Consider the following 13,233-nt stretch of genomic DNA (forward strand, 5'->3'; position numbering starts at 1 on the left):
AAAAGTTTGGAGTTGACATTATTTATATATTATTACATTATTATTTTACTGCAGGCATGTCCAAAGTCCGGCCCGGGGGCCAATCACGGCCCGCGGTCAGATTTTATACGGCCCACAGCTTCGGTTTAAGAATGTACTATTTATGGCCCGCTTGGACTGTTGAACCGAGCACATGAATCATAAAAGGTTCAAAATGCAGTTTCTCCTTTCACCTCATGGTGGCAGCACCACTCTAACTCTATCTGGCTCTTTGACCTCGCCGTGAACCCTTTTCGCTAATTTCTAACCATGGCGCCTGTAAATAAAAAAACGAAAGGTGACAGTGAGGGCCGCCGCTTCCAGGAGAAGTAAAATGGAACCAAAAAATTAACTCGTAGAATAATATAGGCAATACAGACATTTTGGGGTCGCCCGTGACCCCAGGTTACCTTTAACGTATATTGATTTATTGTTTTTCCATTTCAGGTATTTCAGAATATGATCAATAATTGATATTATAAATTTCTACTAACGCTAACCTTCAGTGCTTTAATCTTTTTTGAGTAATTTTAACATCGTGTGAGGCCATGGCTAAGAGGAAAACTCTAAGTGATGAAGATATTAGGATAGAGCTTGCAGATTTAGAAGTAGAATCTGAATCAGATGATGACCATTTATCGATTGATAGTGTTTATGACATCAGTTTTCCTTCTGTGAAGACTGTTTGTGAGCACCTATTCGTACTACCCAATTGTGTAGATAGTTTAGTTTTTAGTTATAGTTTAGTTTTTAGAGAAACTTTATTGAAACTGTATTGCAAATGTGTTAGAGCAATGTAGTGTGTTTATTTGTAACATGTGAAACTTTTTTGAAATTTTCTGTTAACTTTAGTGAAGGAAATACTTCACGCAGTAAAGGATAATTTATTTGGAAAATAAAGCACAATTTTTATTTATTTATTTTTTTGTTTCATTGCTATCCTTTCATACTATAAGCAATAAAGTATTGTAACTGACTAAAAAAATAACATTTTTAGATGTTTTTATCACCGTAGGTAACCTGGGGTCTAGCTGGACCCCAGGTTACCTGTAGCTGTGGGGGGGCACCATGGTTACCTATTAAGGGTTAACGGCAAACTGGGAGAGTTTGAAAAAATTGGAAACCAGTGATGTCATATATGGAAGGGCAGGACAGTTCAGATCCACTACATAAGCGGTAGTCCACAGTATAGCACTACACTGATCTACCTCAGTGGCTCTGGGGATGGGGAGAGGGGTTTGGGAGGATGGGTGAGATGTTAAATTGTGTTTTTGTTTTTTTTTTTTTCGTTTTTCCTTCCTCTTTTCTCACTCTATCAATACTGTTTTCTTTTCTTTTTAATTCTGAATGTCTTTGTTATGTTGACATAAAAAAAATGAAGCATAATGTACCAATCAGGGGATCTCAAATCTGTACTATGATAAAGCTTCCCAATAAAAATATCTGAAACACACAGACTTCCGACGAGCATTTCTCCGAGTTCGACATAATTGTCATCAGCAGACGTTGTAGTAAAAACTGAAAATATGTCCAAACTTCGAGCCGATTACCTAAAATGTTCAGTTGTTGGTTGAATGGTACAGAGCAGTACAGCCAACAACCTGGAGGGGGTGGGGCCTAAAGTGGCTCATGTGCATTTAAAGGGCCAGCGCTCCAAACCACCTTTCTTGTGTCATTACTAAGAAATAGGGTTGAAGACGGACCTGTGGAGTTGAATTAATGAAGAATTCAGACCCAAGCATAAAAGCGAATTAAACTTCAAACAATTGGAGATTAAATACCATAAATAAAAACTAAAGAGTAAACCAATGGAAAAACAACAGGTGAGTTCAACTTCAAACAGAGCTAAGCAAAATTAAAGTGCACCGTCAAAAAAAACACAGCGCAATATGTGGAAAAAATAAAATAAGTCTTCAGACGGGGATTTAAGATAAACAGGTGGCTGTTGTTTCCAGGTTTTGTCGTGGTTTTAAGGCTTAATCCTGTTGTTTGTTAATAACGACAATATGGTCTTTAAATACAAAGGTTTACTTCAAATAACTACTGCTGTTCTATTATTATCAGAAGCACTTTTGTTTGTTTCATTACCTTTGCCAGGAGGTATTGTGATCACTTTGCTTTGTGTGTTTACGTGTTTGTTCGTTTGTGTGTTTGTTTGTTTGTTTGTCTGTTAGCAAGATAACTCAAAAAGTTATGGACGGATTTTCAGGAAATTTTCAGGAAATGTTGATACTGGCACAAGGAAGAAATGATTACATTTTGGTGGTGATCGGGTGGGGGGGTCTGTGCTCTCCAAGTGCTTTTCTTGTTGTACTTGTGACTCCTTTACAACATAAACTATATGGACAAAAGTATTGGGACACATCATGTCTACAGCTGTAAGATGTCCTGTTCATGATAATTTGAGATAAAAACATTGATATTTCCTTAAAATTTAAGGGGAGATTTTTCTTCCAAAGTGAGATGAAGAAAATAGATGGCTAGTTGTGGTAGAAAATTGTTATTTGCAGTCACAGCACGAAAAATATTTTAGAAATTTTGAGGAAGAACATTTAAAATTATAGTCATGGATTAAAAAAACAAACAAAAACAAAAACAATCAATGTTGAGAAATTAAATAAAACACATTTCTGACTCATTTTTTAACCTTTTTTTTTTTTTTTTTTTTTAAAGTAATTTATCACCGTTTACTCTAATATTATCCTCTGTATTTTACATTTTTAAGTGAAAGAAAAAGTATTTTCTTATATTTAATGTTACAGTTGAGGATTATTATATTTAAAAACAAACAAAAAAACAAACAGAAAACTGAAGAAAAAGAGGATTTTTTTGACAAAATATATCATTAACTGAACATAAACTCAGTGTCTCCATCCACTGTCATTGATCCAACTCCATGGGTTTTACTGGTGAATCAATGTTCTAGAAGATGAAGGTGTTTCCATGGTAACTACAGAGGCTCTGAATGTCCAAATGGGTCATATCTGATGACCATGAAAAGATGACAAACTGTATTTTACACCAATTATTTATATGTATTGAAAGGATTAGTGGATCAACAAGTATTAAACAGTTTGGATCAGTAGATGGTTTTGGTCGATGATGTATTTTTGGGTCTTTATGGGTTAAAATCATCATAGCATCACATTTAAAAACAGCCTTCGAAGGACTTTTCTACTGTCTGTTTCTGTGCAAAACCAACTGAACTTCATATTACGGACCGTGAAAAGACAACAAACTGTACACTTTACATCAATTATTTATATGTATTAATAGGAATAATGGATCAACAGGTATTAAACAGTTCATATGATTTTAGCGGCTGGTGGATGTTTGGGTCTTTATGGGTTAAACAAAACTAACCAATGCAATGATATTTATCCCAATATGAAACCATATTATGTAATTTATCATTATTGTCTTGTATCCCAGATCTCCGTTAGAAAAAAAAACACCTGTCCCAATACTTTCATCCATATAGTGTATATGACACAATGATATTCCTTTAATTTTTATCATGGAAGTCAACACCAATTGTTTATATGTTATGCATGTAAACCATGGTCATTAACCTCCTAAGACCCAGTTATGGGATTTCTGTCCACTGCAAAGGACATTATTTATTATTATTATTATTATTATTATTATTATTATTATTATTATTATAAGCATTATTTAACCAGGAAAAAAGCTCATTGAGATTAAAATCTCTTTTTCAAGAGTGTCCTGGCCAAGACGGCAGCAGCAGCTGAAGTTACACAAAATGGAAATCACAGCCATATATCCACACTAGAAATATACATAAACACAATGAAAGTCAGCACTAAAAACATACTTAAAACTGATAAGAACATACATACAAAACATTACCATTATTTTAAAAGGTACTAAAAGTATAACAACAATGTTCCTTAAAAGCATGTCAAAGCCGAACCCAATTCAATCATTCAATTCAATCAATCAATAAAAAAAATGTTTCTGAAAAAAACTGTTGCATCATGATGTTTCCAATATAGGCAATTATTTAATTAAAAAAGCTAAAACTTGTACTTTTCTGGATCTTAGGAGGTTAAAACATAAGGGTAGTAAATAAAACGGCTCCAAAAAGATGCTAAAATATGTGCATTTGTATCATGTTTCGTACTTTTATGACACAGTTGCTTCATCTCCTGGACTCACGGCTCTTTTCCTGTTTTGCTGCTCTGCCTCAACATCCAGAAACAAAAGGTCAACGCAGGAAATGGAGCGTGTTCGGTTTAATCACTATATTTACTGTCGATGAGCTTTTAAAAACCTGAATCGCTGCAATCACTCGTTCCTGTGGATCCGAGGCTGATTCGTCCAACCTTTAAGGCGGCGGTATTCAATAATCAGTTTGTATTCTTTCTTCTGGTCGTCTTTTAATGTCAGGTTATGAAGAGTCAGGACCAGACAAAGGACACGCGAACATCTGCAGTGTCCAAACTCATCCACGACTGAACAGAGCTGATCAGATCATGACCACAGACGTGTACGGCAGAGAATCAGGATTAACCTTTACTCACCTCAGATAAAAATAAACCCAAACTTCCTCAGACCAGTGAGAAAGTGAAGAAAATAACAGGTTCAACTTCCCTCCATGTATCATCATGCAGATACTTCCCATAATGTGCAACGACCCTGTAAAATGTGAATTATGTGCAATACGTTTGTGCAAAATCCTCTGTTCTTGCAATAAAAATGCAATATTCACTCCTTCCAGCCACTTTTCTGTCTTTCTTTTTTTAAATTTGTTCTATATTCAACTAAAAATCTTGAATTAGCATCTTCGTTTAAATTTTATGTGTGGATGTTGAATTGTACCCGACAGTAAAGTTTTGTATGGCATGTTTTTCCAAATAAAGGATGGGGGGGGGGGGGGGACCAATATTTATTGAAACATAAGTGCACTAGTTTCATAGATCTGTTCATAGATATATACGGTTAAAACTGTTAATATTGTGTCTATTCATATTTTATGTCTACTTTTTATTTTATTCTATGTTTATTTCTAATCTTATTTTCCATTATTTTCAAGGTAAACTTTATTATTATTTAAATTATTATTATTATTATTTTATTTAAATTTTTTACCTGCCTTTTATTTTTACTCTGCTTTATTGCTTGTTTTAAACTCTCCTGTTTTACTGTACGGTGTCCTTGAGTGCCAAGAAAGGCGCCTATAAATAAAATGTATTATTATTATTATTATTATTATCATCCCCGAGGGGCAGTTTGTTCTACAGCCAGCAGTATCACACGGACAACAAACCAACAATAAATACAATAAATAGTCCATTTAAGACAATAGCACCAACATTACAAAGAGTTATTCAGCAGAACAATGGCTGCCGGCACCAAAGAATTCCTCATCCTATTGGTCCTACATTTAGGAACACTGTATCTGCGACCTGATGGAAGCAACCTGAACTCATCGTACAGGAGATGACTGGGATCATCCAGGACTGACTGAGCCTTCTTCAGAGTCCGCCTCTGGTACAACACAGTCAGGTCAGTGAGTGTGGTGCAGGCAATTCTGCTGCACACTTTAGTTATGCCCTGCAACCTGTTCCTGTTTTAAGGGTAAGCAGCCCATACCAGCTGATCAAAGAAAAGGTCAGCACAGATTCAATAAAAAGAGAAAAAAACATTTTCATAAGTGTTATCCCCTTTGAAACTGCAAAGCTTACAGTAAAAATACATCCTCTGATGAGTTTTTTTACATACAGCATCCATCTGAGACTCGAATGTTAGCCTGTGGTCCAGCACCGATACAAGATATTTATACTGCTGAACCACCTCAACAGCCTGGCCATTCATGATGACAGGAGAGAAGACTGGAGGATTCTTCCTAAAATCTACCATCACCTCTTTGGTTATGGACACATTCACATTTAACCCTTTCATGCACGAATTATGACAACCATAGTCAAGATTTTTTTCTTTCTTCTTGTTTTTATCCCCCCTTAGGCATGAAAAAAAGCAATTGAGTTTTTTTTAATGAAGTTACAAAAATGTCCATGCATTTAATTTTTGAAGTAAAGAAACGTGTTTAAAACCCAATATCAGAAAGTGAGATAAAAACAAATGAAAAGATTTTAGTCCTACTAATCTGATGTTCTCTCACATTTTAACATATTCTACTGCTAGTTATTACTCACTTCATGGAGGTAATATGCAAAAAAAAAAAAACTTTTTGTCTAACAAGCAACTGATTTACACTAAAACATGTTACTGCAAATCAGGTTTATCAAGAACAGCAAAGTTACAGTAATGGGATGAATTGCAGTTTATGGGATGATGCATAAGTGTCCACTGTGTTGGCTGATATGAACTAAAACAACAAAATCCATGAATATACAAGAGAACAGCTGTAGAATAGCTGTCCACTGTAGTGACCGCTATGCATGAAAGGGTTAAAAAGGGCGTGCTACACTAGTCAGTGAATTAATTTTATATTCTATTTTCTTATTTTAAACTTTGAGTTTTTGTAATTTTATATTGTTCTCTATCTTTAAATTAAATCCATTTGATCGAAGGGTTGGCAGTTCAAATCCTGCCTCTGACTGTCCACATGTGTAAGTGTGCTTGGGTAAGACACTGAACCCTAAATGTCTCCCAGTGAGCCTGGCAGTGCCTTGCATTATGGCAACTGCCCACTGGTGTTCGACTGTGTGTGTGAATGGGTGTGTGTGTGTGTGTGTGTGTGTGTGAATGGGTGAATGTGAGGCTTTATACAGCGCTTTGGGCACCATGGATGTGTGGCGCTAAATAAGTATTGACCATTTAAATTATGACCCATTATAAGTAAAGGTATGTTTTTAATGTTTCAAACATTTGTCAAAAATTCAAAAGTCAAAATTTACCCAAACTGAACAAACTTTATACATATTGTCCCAAGGAAGATACATATACAACTGGAAGTGAACATGATCAGTAGTTTCAGCTGAGAAAATGTTTGAAGAAATTGGTGAATATGAAGACGATGTCGAGCACAGCGTCACAACAGCTCATGGCCCATCGGCTGCTGAACCAAAACTTATCCAATCGCAAAAAGACAAGAAAATAACACAATTACGATAGGCTATAGGGCAGGGGTATTCAAATCTGGTCCTTGAGGGTTGGTATCCTGCATGTTTTAGATATTTCCCTCCTCCGTCACACCTGGAAGCCATTACATTGTTATCAGGCTTCTGCAGAACATGATGATGAGCTGATCATCAGTTGAACCAGGTGTGGCTGGAAGAGGGAAATATCTAAAACATGCAGGATACCAGCCCTCGAGGACCGGATCTAAATACCACTGCTATAGGGTGTAAAAAAAAATGAGAGCTCAGCCTTATGTCACCTGTTCCTGCAACCAGGAAGTGAACATTTCCACCTGGAAATGAACTAAATGCAGATAAAAACAACTTCTGTAAAAGATGACATGAACTACAGGACACGAGATGAGTATTAGATCAGAAGAATTCACATAAAGTTTTGCTAAAATGTGCACATTTAAGTGGTTCTTCTTCTGAAAGTAATTTTAAGTGCTGCCCCCTATAGACCACGAGTTACTGATCGAATCCTGTGACAAGACTAATCCCGCGTTTCCACTACATGGTACCAGCTTGACTCGACTCAGCCTTTTTGTGTTTCCATTACAAAAAAGGACCTGGAATCTGGTACTAGTTTTTTGGTATCACCTCCGCCAAGGTTCCAAGACTGGGGACCAGATACTAAAACGTGACGTGTAAACACTGCAGACCACTGATTGGTCAGAGAGTCGTCTCTATGACCCGCCGTTTTACAAAAAAAACAGATGCGGAAGTTGACAGTAAATATAGCGGTAGGTTAATCCACATGATGACAGCCCACAAAACTACACCATTCACTCAGGAGATTCAGTCTTTGGTGGCCGACGTAAAAATTCACCATGAGCTTGACGAGACAACACGCAACAAGCAAGTTTATCAGCGACTCTCTGAGCAGACGACACGGAAGTAACGCACCGCATCGCTATGACGTCCAGGTACTGTAAAGTCTGTGGTATCCTGTAATGGAAACGGCCTCCAGGAATAGTATCTGGTACCTGAGTCGAGTCAAGTCGAGCCGATATCACGTAGTGGAAACGCGGCATAAGGTCCAATCCCCCTCCCCTCAACCCCTATCCCTCTATTTTGTGAGTTCACGAGAAGGGGTAGGGGTGTCCCGATTCTCGATGAGTCGGTCAGCTGTATAACCCTCGAAATGGAGATTTTTCAGGACCACACTACAAACAAAGAGGTACGAGAAATATCCCGTAACTCCATTCGAATCATCGGCAAGATGGAGGTAAACACAGCCAAAAAGTGCAGCAGTGTGATGAAAGAAACACACAAATGTACAGATTTTCTTCATAAACAACTTAATCATTTGATCGACTGTTCAATGCCGTTTCGATGTGTTATAGATCGCATTTCTGTAGTTTATAATTGATAAACACAAAAAGACGACCAAAGCCCATGGAACAGGGGATGGTTACAGCTGCTGACGGCATGGGGAATTATTTCAGAAACAAAGTTGTTGCATCTGTTTATAGCAGCATCGATGACTGCTGATGACGTCACAGGTCTGGAAGGGTTGTCCCATTTCATAGGAGAATGTTTTAACCCCTACCCCTTGCAACTCCATTTCAAGGGGTAGTGGTAAGTGCAAGGGCTAAGGGGGAGGGCCAAGGGGTGAATTGGGATTGGGCCTTAGACTTGCATTGTGAAGCCTGCTACCGGACGTTAGTCTGGTTTTGTCTGTCTTTTATGTTTGTCTGTCACTTCCTGTTTTATTTTGTTAAGTTTTCCTCATGTGTCTTGTCTGTTGTCTTTACTTCCCTTCCTGGTTCGTGTTCACCTTTTCCCTGATTACCTGACTCCGCCCTGATGTGTTCCACCTGTGTCTCATTGTCTTCCCTCCCTTTTGTGTATTTATACCCTGTCCTTTCCCCTGGTCAGACGCCAGTTCGTATTCTCTCGCAGTCTACTTACCAGCGTTTTGATCCTGTCTGTTCGTTTGCCTACCTGTGTTTCGACCCGTTTTGTCATCCTGTTTTTGCCTGTTTTTGCCTGCTCCCTGTCGGTTTTTGTCTGCCTCCATCTGCCTTCCTGGATTTTGACTTCTTCGCCTGGTTTTTTGGTACATGAGCTAGCTTTACCCCTATGTCCTGTTGCCTGTCTGTTTGCTCTCCCGTGTTTGACCTGTTTCCGTCCCTGACCTCCCTCTGCTTCTCCCTAGTCGACGTGTCGACTCAAAACCCGAAGCCTAACCGTGGGTTCGTGTCCCTCGCCCGGAGGACGAATCCCTCGAGGACTTCCTTGGCTGCTGTCCTCAAGATCCTGTTCATTATCACAGCCTTTATTTTTGTACTACCTGAATATAATAAACTCTGTAAACTTTTACATCCGCCTCCTAGTTCTGCATTTGGGTTCTGGGTCTGTACTATCAGCATTACATGCATTTATTGCAACCTCTTTGATCTTGTTTGTCTGAACAGTTCAGGTTTACGGTTGTTAATATTCTGGATCACTTGACTTTTGCTTAAATCCTATCAGCTCATTTTTGCATTTTCCATCAGGTTCTGGGATCAAGTTAAATCAAGAAATGCAGCATTCTGAATTATATAAAAAACATTTTATAAAGTCATTTCCACCTGTCAGTGGGTCTGCTGTTAACGTTATTACACTGAAAACTGCTCCGTCAGCAGAAAATTCTATTCCTCATGTCAAAAGTTTCCTGGCGTTTCCTCCAAAAGCAGGTTTGAGCTATTTTTAACTTTTTACAGCCTTATCAGCAGATTATTGATTATATTTGGCTCTTGAATGTGGCAGGTCTATTTGTTAGATCATCTTTGACTCAAATCTGTCTCTACTGACTTAATTTGTTTTTTTCCCCAAAGGTTTCATCTGGGTTTTTTTTTAGTTGTTTTGCCTCAAATAAAAAACTCCTCTTTTCCTCTTTCTGTCTTAAATGAATAAAAACTCATTGGCTTTAGTCTGAGGTGCATCACTACTGTTCAACAGACTCAGGGGGACTGAGTATTAAAGGAAATAGCAGTGTTGTTTCTTATTAGTACACTATTATATGAATAAAAAATAAGATTGTATAAGAATTTTTCACTGTCCTGTGCAGTTCAGACCCACTGTTGTCTGTAAATGATTAAAATTCATACTTTTTACAGTGGACATGAGTTCTGTATATATTAATACGTCTAAAACAAAAGACACAGAACATAACTAGCCTGCAAGATGCAAGGAAAATATGAGATATGCACATTGTTCAACATTGTAATGATACAACTAGTGATGAATACACAAATATTGTAATATTGTAGAGTATATATTGAATATAAAGGTAGTACGATAAAAATGTCCACTTTACTTTGCATTTTCCTCAAAGCAAAAATACTGAAGTTAAAAAAAAATGAATATAGTAAATTATAAAGAACAATCATATCCTCAGATAATGAGCTTTTGTCTGTTATTTCTCTGGGGTTTGGATGTTTGTTCAAAATTCTGACAAATGCCCTGAATGTGTGAGTTCTTATTCATTTTGTTTCAGGAAGTCCATTTATTGCACTTTAAAAAATGAAAAAAAAAAAATAAATAAAGAAAAACTAATAAAAACAAGCAAACCTGTTCTAAAAACTAACTAAAACTAACTGAATTAGAAAAAAAAGTCCAAACTAAATAAAACTAAACTATCACGAAAAATCTAAAACTATTATAACCTTGTATTATAACAGTTTTTTTTGGTTAATACTAGTTAAAATGTTAATAAATAGTCTAAATCACTGTCTAACGACCTGAGTGATTCTCTTTAGCCTTTTTAGAACTGCCATTATAACAAGCTGCCTAGGTGTCTTCTGTTTTATTTGCAATAAAAGTGTCAGAAAATGTCTTTTTTGTCAATTCTTTTGCACCTTTGTTTTCAGGAGGAACTTCATTTTCAATATCTGCCCATTATTTATCATTATTATAAAGAATAAATATTTAAAACAGTGTGTATTAGTAAAAAAAATAAATGAAGTTTTTAGCATATTTATTATCAGAAACAACTGTGAATGTCCATAATGAAACTTTTTGAGATTGCAGAAATAAACTTTCAACTATTTTCCATCTGCTCAAACATGCTTTTTGCTCTTGAACATTCAGTATTCTTATTATGGATTCATATTTTTGTTTTTTTCCTGGCGTTTTTTGCCTGTGTGGAAGTCTTTGGAACAGTTTCTTTCCAAGGTTATAATAGTTTTGGATTTTTAATTATAGTTTAGTTTTAATTAGTTTTGACTTTTTTTTCTCTTATTCAGTTAGTTTTAATTAGTTTTTAGAGCAGGTTTGTTAGTTTTTATTAGTTATCGTTTTTTTCTGAATGCTTAGTTTTAGTTTAGTTTAGGTTAGTTTCAGTATTAGTTTTAGTTATTTCAAATATGTTATCTTCCTCATCATCCTATTCAAAGAAATTAGTGAGGCGCGGATATGGGTTACCCTGGACACTTTATTTGGGGGTCGGGTTAGGGCGGCTCATGGACTGAGCAGAGACACAATGTACCGTACAATGTATAAATTCCCTATAGCAGGTTGAGGGGGGGTGCAATCCATACACAACGTCACTTACGTGAAACAATGCGAAGATGTGCAAAGCATGAGAGGAGATGCACAAAGCAGCCAGCAGTTAAACCAGATAGAAACATATATAACCAGCTAACCAGCAGTTAAAGCAGATAGGAACATATTATAAACCAGCTAACCAGCAGTTAAAGCAGATAGAAACATATATAAACCAGCTAACCAGCAGTTAAAGCAGATAGGAACCTATTATAAACCAGCTAACCAGCAGTTAAAGCAGATAGAAACATATATAAACCAGCTAACCAGCAGTTAAAGCAGATAGAAACATATATAAACCAGCTAACCAGCAGTTAAAGCAGATAGAAACATATATAAACCAGCCAACCAGCAGTTAAAGCAGATAGAAACATATATAAACCAGCTAACCAGCAGTTAAAGCAGATAGAAACATATATAAACCAGCCAACCAGCAGTTAAAGCAGATAGAAACATATATAAACCAGCTAACCAGCAGTTAAAGCAGATAGGAACCTATTATAAACCAGCTAACCAGCAGTTAAAGCAGATAGGAACATATATAAACCACTTATAAACATATATAACCCAGTTCCTCATCAGTAAACCACACCTTAGCAGATATCTCATCTCTTAATCATCTCCAGTTCCATTATTAGCCAACTTTGCTTCAGTTCAGTTCAGCTAGCTGTAGCTAGTAACATCAAACGTTTTTTAACATTCTAACAGGTTCCATACCTCTGTAATTGGATTAGTTTTCATCCTCCTCTTTTCTCCTCTTCTAAACTGTGCAGTTCAGGGCTTGGAAGGCCTTTTCATGGTGATAAACTCTCCAGTTTTAACCTGGATGCTAGTTCAACACTGACTCTGTCCTTTAGCTCTGCTCTGTCTCTGTCACTCAGGCGCACACACACGGTACGCCAAAAAAAAAAAAAAAAAAAAAAAAAACTCGACCCATGTATCACTACAGTAAACCCCAGACAGGACTGTGCTGCTGTGTCCCAGCTTTAGTCTGTATGTTCCAGGTAGAGTGGGGACCAGAAGACGACTGGAAACCACCAGTGACCAGACATGACAGACTGTGAAGTGTAGTATGGTGTCACCAGCTCAAACTGCTGGAGCCAAATAAATCAATTTGATATCAATCCGATATTGACAAAGACGAAAACGAAGGGAATTGTATCCATAATTTTTATACGTTTTAGTTAGTTATGTAAGCTCACGATACAGTTTCAGTTAGTTATCGTTTTTTTCTTTTAATTAGAGTTTTTATTAATTTCAGTTAACGAAAATGTTTTTTCAATTTTAGTTTTCGTCATTTCGTTCGTTTTCGTTAACGATAATAACCTTGTTTCTTTCTACTTGTAATAGAGTCCCACATTGCTGCAGTAAAGTGTTATATACTGTTGGAAAGCTCAGAATCTCCGCTATCTGATGCTGTTTGAATTTTGTGGATAGTGTAAACAGTTCAGGAGTTACAATGCAGTTAATTTGAATGCCGTAAAGTGTAAAACACAGCGCCGGACAGACTGCTGTTATTAAAGGGTTAAAATAGTTACAGATAAATGCTTGTACAAAAGGTTATGAGCCATGGTTGTGT

General features: G+C 36.7%; 1 protein-coding gene across 1 annotated transcript in view; it reads right to left on the reverse strand.

Moving 5' to 3' along the window:
* Positions 1-13,233, reverse strand: part of LOC115414140 (protein kinase C-binding protein NELL1-like) — an 806,279-nt gene that overhangs the window by 220,749 nt on the left and 572,297 nt on the right. The window lies entirely within an intron of this gene.

This window comes from Sphaeramia orbicularis, chromosome 3, assembly GCF_902148855.1.
Source record: "Sphaeramia orbicularis chromosome 3, fSphaOr1.1, whole genome shotgun sequence".
Taxonomy (NCBI): domain Eukaryota; kingdom Metazoa; phylum Chordata; class Actinopteri; order Kurtiformes; family Apogonidae; genus Sphaeramia; species Sphaeramia orbicularis.